Genomic DNA, 9,463 nt, shown 5'->3' with positions numbered 1-9,463 from the left:
CTTATTAAAATTGACTACCTTAGTGAACGGTAGCTCCCCTAAAATATCAACAATAAATTTACTTCCTGCGTCTAATTTCCCAAACTTCTCCTAAAAGTGTTTGATCGCATCGTTATCAATCGTAAATCGTCGCTACATTTTCTATTTCGTCGGATCGTCATTTACAGAAATCTTGATAGCGATGTAAAAATTCGCAATGAATTTCCATAAAATAATGATTTTATGCCTTGTTTCCATAAAGATTTCAGTCCTTCAGCCGAACAGTCCGACAAATATTCTCTAGGAAAAGGGGGTTGCTTTAAAGTCTCAAACTCTACCCACACGTGTCAATTTTGCTGTGGCGAAGTGTTTAATTTCTTGTTTCGTTTACGATGTTATCAACGGCGAACTATGTCCAAGGCTGCTTTAGTTGAAGCTTGTTCTTGTCATCTTAAAGATCTGCGAATGCGGTGAATTCTTGTTTTGATAAGATGATAATTGTTCACATGAAGTTCTTAGGTGTATGTAGATTAATTTCGATCAAACATAACGTAACAAACGTATTAAAACGATGTTATTTTTTGTGCTAAAACATCAGTTGTACCCATATCATATGGCATAAGGTGAAAGCAAGAATCTGATTGGTTTTCTAATTTCTTTAGTTGTTTTTATCCTTGTTCAATTTATTCGTTTTGATCGCGAGGACATCGAAGTTCGTGCAAATCATCGCTCACTAGATATTTGGCGTGGGAAATTGGTTCTTTTCTCTAACCTAGACGAGGATGTCAATTAACAGTAAACAGATAGAAGTATGAATAACTAAACAGGAAGTGTGCCAGATATACAGACTTCTTTGTAACGAAATTTTTCCGGGTTTTTTTTTTTTCGTTCAAAAGATAAAATGCTTGAATTAACTAGAAAACTATCAATAAAGGCACACCCAACTTTCCCAAAATGTATCTTAAGTATAAACAAGGAACTACTAAAAGTGGCAGGTGCATAACCAAGGTTCTTTAAAGAAATGAGCTCAAATTAAACCATGCGGTTTCCTTTTGTAAACTCTTTTGTCATTTAGCCATCTGCATTAATAAAGAGGAGCATCGCCTCATAACTTGTTTTAGCCTCGTATTTGTCTTACCTGCGGTAGAACAACTGACTTAACTGATGAGCTAAACGATATCTTTTCTAAAAAAATATTCTTCCCTTCCTTGAAATTTGTACTAAATGATCCAGCTCTTCACCTCACCTTGTAGCTCAGTTGTTGGCGACCGACCATTATACGGAACGTCCTGGCGTTCAGAAGGAAGATAGTTCTTTCAAAATCGTGACGTGTCAAATACTATATCTTTCTTTATGTTTCATTATTTGAGTAAAACCGTCAGTTTTTATTCGACAAGTGTTTGAATTCATCGCTATTTATTCATGATATTTATATAATATAACTCGCCGCTCAACACTGACGTTGCCTTCAGTAGATTGTCTTTCTTACTAACAGTGATCTTCGTGGACTGAAACTTTACTGGAATGTTAACAGAGAAGCACAAAATAATAATGTTATTCCAGGTTTGCTTTAATGTTTCAGCCTTGCAACAACCCCACATTACATTCACCAGGAAACGGCGCTCACAACAAACTTAATTGGAGTTTATGAAACCATCTGCATTTGAACCCTACCTTTAAAACGCGTGATATACTTCTGAGAGAAACCATTTTTTCACTTGATTGGGCTATAATAAAGTATTGCTACTCACCTCGTTTCTTGATAACGTGAATAACGCCAACTTGGCTCTAAAACTGCTTTAACTGGTGAGACTGAATCTTGCTACAAACATGCCGCTCATTTGCATCAAATTAGCTCTTCTTTCGATCAATTTTAGTAGACATGTAAATTTTCATTGGGACTGGGTGTTTTCTTTTTAACCCAGTCCAAACTCTTACAGCGTACGTGCAGACATCTCACGTTTCCTTTTCTTTGAGCGGCGTTGTTAATAGTATTTCAGTAGCCTTTTATTTCTGTAGGATGAGGGATTAGGCTCCAATTGGTTGCTTTGCACCTGCGCATTGTTAGTGAACGAACGAACGGACGTACCAATGTCCATCAAATTTACCAAAAAATTACGCACAAATTACGTCTAAAATACAATAAAATCACAATGCAAAATCCAACAAGAGGCTAAATAATGCAACGTTACAAGTTATATTTAAACTTGTCTGTAAGAAGGAAAACTAAAATTAGTATTCGTTTCCTAACGTAAAGGTAAAGCCAAAAGAATCAACGCTGATGGGCTCTTGCCGAGAAATACTCGGGATAATTATGCGACATAATTTCTGAGGGATTTTTCATTGACAGACGTTTTATTTCTCTCTTTCTGTTTTAGTTACTTCTGAATCAGCGGTTCCGCTAAGAGTATCACCACGAACCATTGAAGTTGCACTAAAAGCTGATTGCTGTTCGGTATAAACCAGTTAAGATCAAGTTTGTTGACCACTTTTGAATCTCAGTGGGAAATAAATCAACACTGAATTGTCTGAAACAGGAAGTTCGGTATAAAGGGCCTGGTCAGGCCATTCTCACCTTCAATTGTCAATCAACCATCAGAGCGTAAACAACTGACAAACAACATATGTCTTTCTACGACCCTTATCGATACAATTGGTTTAGTTTTAAGAATTAACCCCGTGAAACAAACTAGAACTTGATATCTTATTTTGTTGTGGTGAGATTATGAAATTTTGAGGCATATTTGTTCGGAGGAAGTACGAGTCAACAACTTGCCACGAGTAAACGGCGTCTAAATTTTGATATCACGCCTACAAAGGTGTGAAACGAAGAAGGAGCTTGCCCTTTTATATCGGAACTTCTTGTTTAAAACATAATTATCTTTCAATATTACTGTGATCGACGCAGCTTCGATAGGTTAGACAAGAAACTATCAACTGGTACATATTTTTTCTAAGAACTTTTTTCTAATCTCGTTTTGTCGGATGTTTATTCAAATAGTCAGTTTTTCATTATTTGCTCACGTAAATCGGTAGCGCCTTTTGATGTTAGGAATTCGGCGCCATATAAGATGTTTGTTACTGTAGAGGCTGGACCTAGGGACGACTTCCTTGAGTCACAGTTTAATTTCTTAGAGATAGACTTTCGTAAAAACTGAACATCACAGTCCACTTTCAAACGCCATAGCATTAATAGATACACAATAATAGGATTTTTCTTAAACTGACACACTAGTGGGTAACCGTCATTATGCTTGGGCATTTGAAGGGAAGCATTTGGTTACCATACTGGTTTTGCAAATATATATTGCTCAGCGGTACTAAATCGAGCTTCACAGACTGGGTTTCCAAACACGGACTGAATAAAATTTAGCAGCAAAAAGAAACTTTGACTTTGCCTAAATGCGAAGTAGAGTTGCCCACTTTAAAAGAGAGGAAGAACTTTAAATTGTTAATAACGTTTGAAAACCCAAAGGCATTGTTTGATGCAATGACACGAAGCACACAAACGTCATAGCCGTTAGCGACGAGCCGGACCGATTATCCTCCTTGTATAGGGAGCTAAACGTTGGTAATTAAGACTCGCTCAGATCTGCTCGCAGGAAGTGACTTCCTCCACTTTGTTTCAATCTTTTTGATTCTACATGGAAATCACGCAGATAAATGATCTACCTTGCGTTATTTTATGCGCGTGGGTACTGGGCACTGGGCACTTCCCGACCCCCTCTTCCTTTTCCAACCCATCTTTCTGGACTGGATAGACTTCGTGAACCCTCCCTCTCTCTCGCTGTCCAACCCCTTCCCCCTCCTTCTCCCTCCCTCCTTATTGAATTGCAGTTTTAGTTGTTGTTCTGGCAATCTGTGTCATTTCTGAAAAGCACTACAGATTCAGTTCCGAATAAGGCCATTTTTCAATATTTGCGAAAGGATAAAGAATGAAATTTAGCTCAAACTGTCAAAACAAATATTTATTTAAACACATAATAAAACGACTGCAGTTTTTCCTTCCGTCTGTTAAAACGAGAAGGAAAATTGTTCACGTCAGTTTGATGTAGAAAAAATGTACAGTATTCAATTTACAAAACAGCAGATTATTTACACTCTGATAGAAAATAAGGTTTCTTATTTTAACGGTGGCAGCAAAAAAAAAACTGCATAGCAGTCTGATAACCCTTCCGGATTTCCTGGATTTCTTTCTTGTTGGAAACTGGCGAGGAGATAACATGTCATTAATTCATACATCTTATTAGAAGAAAACTACTCTAATTTCAATTTACTCCGTTTGCAGACATCAGTGTTCAGAATATCGCACATGAGCAAGCAATATTTGGTACTGCAAGTTCCTCTGGCAATTGGCTTTCTTGTTATCGTTTGGCTTCTATCTGAAGTTTGGGCAGTGGAAATTCAGATCCTATACAGGGTAGTGTAGGGGCAGTGTAGACTCACTGTGGGAGGGTTGTGTCGAACCCGATCGTTGCAGAAGACTGGCGTTTATGTTATCGACTTTCTTCAGAAGTCTTAATTGTCATTCAAAAATTACTTATAATATAGCACGAGGAAGACTCGCACCTAGTCCAGAATCTCTATTTTTTTTTTTGTTTTGTTTTGGTATAACCATAAAATATTTTAATTCTGTCGTTAGATACAAAGATTGCTCAGTGCAGCGGACTTTGTGTCGTACCTATGGTTTTAGTTTCTTAGCTCCTCGCGTGATTTAGTTTACATATTACTAATGTTTTCTCAATACTTACTTCCTGCGGTGGTTCAAGAACTGTTTTAAGTTCTGTCAGTTCACTGTAAGAGAGAAAACAGAAAAAACGATCTTACTCACAGATTGTCCAGGAAAGTATTTGAAACTAATATTAAAAATTTCTCAGTTCTCAAAGAGTTCAAAGAGTTCTCAGTCTCTTGTGCTTGGTAATCATATCCTTACTTCTTTAATTATAATATTTATAATGCATTGAGAATTGCAGTGTAATCCAACCCGAACTAATCACAAACTGAAACGGTTATCAAGTATGACTGGCCCTTATCATTCCTTCCAGTGAGCTGGTGGAACTTCACAAAGCGCAACAAGCTTTGCTTAGTTACGCCAGCTCTCTCACTTCGCTACAGTCACTACAGCTCCAAAAATGATCGTTGTGGCATTGATGAAATAGTTTAAATAGCTGGATCCTCTACTTTGTTGAACGTATACCTATCTTTGGTTGAGATTTCCTTCACAGCCTGAAAAGAAAATAGCAGTTAAACTAATAACTTTGAGAAGCAAGGATTACTGATCCTAAATGAACAATGTACTTTTCATAATGACTCACAAGGGACCTTTTGAAATCAGGGTTAATACGGATTTGGGCCTGTCTCGCTAAGCCATCAGAGAAGAGCTTACAAAAATTGATGTCCTGGTATTTTGTGCTTGTTTCAGGTGTCTCATTGAACGTTTAATGTGAAATAACTTCAGGGTAAGTGCCCTTTGCCACGCCTTCCCCAGTACTCACTGAGTTTCCTGTTTTGAGTCAAAATCTGAAAATTGCAAACAACAACGAGATGTGCTAAAGTAACATTTCTTTCGTTCTTTCTCACCTGTTGTCACCAAACGGCAAACTCCTCGACCTTTCTTGAGCCCTGTCTAAATTGAAATAATAGTAGTTATGGTATAAATGTATCAATTATTTACTTTCCATAGATTGTTCGCGTCCTTAATTAAAAATTCATTTTCAGTTTGTGCAGGGATGTTTAAAATAACAGCGAAGTTGTGATTAAAAAAAACTCGAGCTAATAGGTTTGAAGCATGAAAAGGCTGTTTCACCTGTTTAGTTCATCTATTTCCAGAGAAACTGACTGCGAAAATAAAAACAAACAAACAAATTATTTACAAGAAGAATACTATTCTTTCATCATGGCCTCCTGCTAAAATCAAAAGTCTGCACCATTCTCTTTGACAATAGCGGTTCGTGGATCATAGATGGGCTGGTGATTTTAGATTGGATAGCAAGGGAATAAAGTAGCAAGGTCATGATTTATCTCCCGGTTGCCATTATGGCAAAGCAATGCATGTGCTCTTTAGCAAGGGTTTATATCAAGCGATAGAAGTTTTTAAATACCACCCATAAATTTTTGCCACCCCGCACCGTTAAAGCCAGATTCCACTTTGGCGCTGCGCTGATTAATCAGTGTTTCGTACTTCACTGTTTTTAATCTTATTCTTAACAACTTTGTCAAATATTTCCAGAAATCCGTCAACAATGGTACATTATATCCACTAATTTAATCCATTTTCCCGGACATCACATTCCTACATTCCTGAAATCCCGTACCCATCCATTTTGTTTCGCTCAATCCAGCCAAAGCCATGCCCTATCTGAGCCTGGATTCCAGTCTTCGTGGACGCGTTATCGAAGATTTACCACTATAGTTGACGTCGCATCTCGAACCCGTGCCTGTAACGCAGCTCACTTCCTGTATTGACAACGCTAAAGCTTGGAAACTAGGCTGGGCCCATCCACGAATGAACCTTAAACAAGAAAATGCTGCATTTTCCCTACTCCTGGCGACGTGACCAAAACCAGAAGCTTTCATAGTTTCAATACCTTGTTCATGTTCTCCATTTTGTTGAGCATTCCTGCCATCTCACTATTAAGACAAACACAAGTATTTAAGCATACCTTACATTTACACGAAACGAATGAAAGAAGATTTTAAAATTTCGCCAATCTGCCATTTACCTTTCCATCTGTGCTTTAAATACCTACAAGATGTAGAAAAATAACTCAGTTTGAATAAATGTTTTTGCCATGTAACAAAGATTTCATGCGGGCTTCTCTTTGACAGTTGTAGGTAACGAAACAAAATTGTTTTCCGTGTTCATAGTCTGTGTGGTTTTCGATCAAAACAAGTGCCTCGATTTTTATGGTAGTTCCTGGTTTTAGTATCAAGAAAATGACATGAAAAGAAGGTACATGCTCCGAAACTGAATCTAAAGATTTCTCTTTACCAATTATATCACTCTTGAGAACATAAGGCGGTCTTGTGTGCAGTTTCGTTAAATAGAAACCAATTTAAATTCTTTCAACCAATCATAACAAACATTTGCAACCTAATGAGGCAATCAAATAAAACTTCAGACAGCTACAAGAAACTGGCCTAAAGAGCGGGAAAACTGTGTCTGCAAGTGAGTTTCCGATTGGCTTTCACTTTACTTTTCTAACAAGATGAGAACCATCCGTGGAGCATGGTAATGAAATAACATAGCATATATATGTGACAAAACTCGGAAAATGACTTTTTGACGGCTTATGGCTATATTTTGGGAATGATCCCTTTTTATTTGTTGTTGTTTTTGTTTACGTCTTTGCTTGTATGTTTGTTCTTCTTTCAATCTACCGACTTCAAAACTTATAGTTATCGCAGAAATACTGTTTGACGTATCTATTGTTTGAGGTCTAGAAGTAGTCTTTACAGAGCGGTTTATTCATCAGCTAGCGCAGTTAAAGCAAAGTACCTCCACTCTCCTGTGCTCTCCATCCAAGGCCGCAGTCTAGAATAAATTAATTACGAAAGCACTTAAAACAGTGAAGGCGAAACTTTTCTTCTCCGAACAACTTTAATCCGAACATTTATTGTCTGTTACACAATGTGTTAAATTGTCGCACTTGGTGTTCTCAACATCGCTTATCTTAACACATTTATACTTTTCTTTCTAGGCGATATCTCAGTCCTAAGGTTTGGAACGATAGTGGTATCTCCTGTGGTCCGCAATTAAAGGTCATTTAAGTTAAAAGGAGACTTACAAACTGGTTGTTCTCTTTTTGAAGGTCGCTGTTCACATCCAATTGCTCCCTAAACAGAAAATAAATCAAGCTTATTCGTCCATAAACTTTAGGATCACTGGCAGTCGTTTGGTCAGAGGAAAGCACATATTTCAAAACAAAAAATCTACTCACTTTTTCACCTCTTCGTGATGATCAAGTGCTTCTTTCACTATGGAGATCTAAATAAGAGGAAATGAAATGAGATAAAACCAGGCATTCATTCATTCATTCATTCATTCATTCATTCATTCATTCATTCATTCATTCATTCATTCATTTGATCAATCAATCAATCAATCAATCAATCAATCAATCAATCAATCAATCAATAAACAAGCCAGTTAATATATCCATAGATAAGTATGGCAGTGAGTGGATAACTTCAATAAAAACATTTTCGATTCCCTCTTTACGGTTTAAAGTTGCACGGAAATATGAAGTTTGGATGAGAGTTCAAGCATTAAAGCTCCTGACATTCTCCAGAAAAACGCGACCACTGATTAACAGGCCTTTTGCATTTAAACGTAATTCTGCGATTTTGGAGATGTGGGTCACGTGACTTCTTAGTGCAAGGAGCTTATTTCCGTTTTAGTTTGTATAAACCCACCTGCTCTTCGCAGCTCTTTCCTTCACTTTTCATTTGTTTCAGTTCACTATACGGAAGAGAGGAAGAAAAACATAAACATAAGGTTTTAGGTAATGATTGTCGATAAACTATTACTCAGGCGATCTTAACAAACAGATATAAAACAAGAAAAATATAAATGAGAATCAATACAAGCAATTCCTGTAAGTGATACAAGCTTTTAACAGTATTTATACTATATATCCATACGAATCCGTTTTCAAGAGTTGAACCTGAGTTCATTCCCCATGCTCCTAACAGGGTTACCATTTCGTCTTTTCCATTTGAATTTATTAACAAGCCATACTATGGCACGTCAAGTTTTGTATTCACCTATAGGTAATGCAAATCGAGATATAGAATTAAACAGAGAATATGACTTGCTGTTCAATATATTTACCTCTCCATCTGCTGTCTTGTTTCCAGGACGGTCTGTTGATCGAGTAAAATAGAAAATAAGAAAAAAAGGGGAAAAAAAGCTTTGAGGGTGGGAAGTACTGGCGGAACGATTGTAGTGATGAAGTGAAGGGTCTATGTAGAGTGGGAACCGAGAACTTTGACTTTAACCTGCAAAAGAAGACGTCTTTTCTGGCACAGATAAACACAAGGAACAACTTTAATTTGAAGCAGAGGAAAGCAAACAATTTACGACCGGATAATATAATTAAACAAACCTGGAAACTTTCATTCACTTCATCTAAAGAGGCTTTTCGCTTTTCCTTCTATATTGAAACAAAAAACGATCAGTATACAATTTGCCAATCTGCTTTAGAATTATTTTGAAACGACTATCGTAAAACCAGTCTCAGAAGACGTCTCTTTGTATATAAGTATTGAAGCACATTTTTTGAAATCCGTGTATATACTCTGTGGAAATACTATTAGTCTGCTGATTAGCCAGATCTTCGAGATATGGGATCGGATGCACGAGAACGCGTTTTGAACGTTTAGCATTTTCGATGAACATGAAAATTAATCTGATCAACAACCATTTGGTTTATTCTCAGAAGAACTTTATGAGCTATGAGCTTTTTTTTAAACTTTATGAGCT

The 9,463-nt window shown here is 37.0% G+C and overlaps 1 long non-coding RNA gene across 2 annotated transcripts; it reads right to left on the bottom strand.

Annotated features, from left to right (window-relative positions):
* Positions 1–3,998: 3,998 nt before the first annotated feature.
* Positions 3,999–5,819, bottom strand: LOC146463242 (uncharacterized). Of its 2 annotated transcripts, XR_014856976.1 has the most exons (5): positions 5,786–5,819; positions 5,560–5,605; positions 5,177–5,205; positions 4,731–4,773; positions 3,999–4,186 (listed from the first exon to the last, which is right to left on the bottom strand). It is a non-coding gene; the product is annotated as an uncharacterized LOC146463242 (long non-coding RNA). The 2 variants fall into 2 exon arrangements; XR_014856975.1 differs by lacking the exon at positions 5,786–5,819 and having other exon boundaries at positions 5,560–5,764.
* Between the last annotated feature and the right edge of the window lie 3,644 nt (positions 5,820–9,463).

Source organism: Pavona decussata, unplaced genomic scaffold (genome assembly GCF_977016875.1).
Source record: "Pavona decussata unplaced genomic scaffold, jaPavDecu1.1 SCAFFOLD_180, whole genome shotgun sequence".
NCBI lineage: Eukaryota > Metazoa > Cnidaria > Anthozoa > Scleractinia > Agariciidae > Pavona > Pavona decussata.
Note: the sequence above shows the minus strand (reverse complement) of the source record. Positions and strands in the feature narration are given on the sequence as shown.